Genomic DNA, 1,076 nt, shown 5'->3' with positions numbered 1-1,076 from the left:
GATAAGTCGGTACCGTGTGGACGCTCTAAAAATTGCAACGATTTCATTCCGACTTAAAACTGCGCAGACAAATCGTTGTGAAAACTGAGCGTGTGGACCGGGCTTTACTATATGAACGGATCTTCATGAAATTTAGAACATTAGTAATGTAGATCAAAACGCCTGAATAGGAATTATGTATAATAGATTTCTGCGACATTTCTTAGTTTGATAAAACGAAATTTCATAGAAACATTTTACTAGGTTAGGTTTGGTTACTTCGATTACTAACCTTTCAAAGCTCTTTGAACTTCGCCTTTTACCCCTACCCAAGATCATCAATTGCTTTGCTTACATATTAAAGAAAAGTTCTCAGTAATTGTGAGACTTTGACGGAGAATACAGAAATAACAATCAAGCGAAATATTACAGTTGATACAATCTTCCATGGATTGTAATAAAACAAACCTTAGATAATAGATAGTGTACTATTCCTGCACTTAGATCAACTGATTATTTTAATCGGAAATCAACTGGAAATCAAATAGCGAAGAAAGCGTAATTAAAAATTTCAAACGTGAAAAATTATGAGGTTCTTTAAATCTTTTTATGAATGAATTTTTCATTGATTTCGATGACGCAATAAGTCTATTTCATATTTAGATGCAAGAATTGTGGAAGGAATTTTTCAGATTATTGTGAATCCGGAAGTTTATTGGATTTAAATTGTAGACTGAGTTATCAGAGACTGTAAAGATTCGTATTTATCGAATTTAATCCGTGTCTCCTATACTGTGACCTACGAACCTTTAGTGATCAACCAGTGTTCCTTACAGTTTTAAATTAAGTTTCCGACGTAATCAACTGCATGGCAGGTCCTTAAATTAAACAACTGCGATGCAACGAACTCCCAATAGCGGAGACGAACCAGAAGCACAATCATGATAACTTGGCGCCGTGTGCATGCCTAAAAAAATATAACTCAGTACTCACTGCAGTGAGTGACAGAGCGCATTTTCTCGTGGACGAAAACACGGACGGACGGACGGACGGACAGATGGACGGACATGACGAGCGCAATAAGGCATTTTTTCCAT

The sequence above is a fragment of the Hyalella azteca genome, unplaced genomic scaffold (genome assembly GCF_000764305.2).
Source record: "Hyalella azteca isolate HAZT.00-mixed unplaced genomic scaffold, Hazt_2.0.2 contig16701, whole genome shotgun sequence".
NCBI lineage: Eukaryota > Metazoa > Arthropoda > Malacostraca > Amphipoda > Hyalellidae > Hyalella > Hyalella azteca.
Note: the sequence above shows the minus strand (reverse complement) of the source record.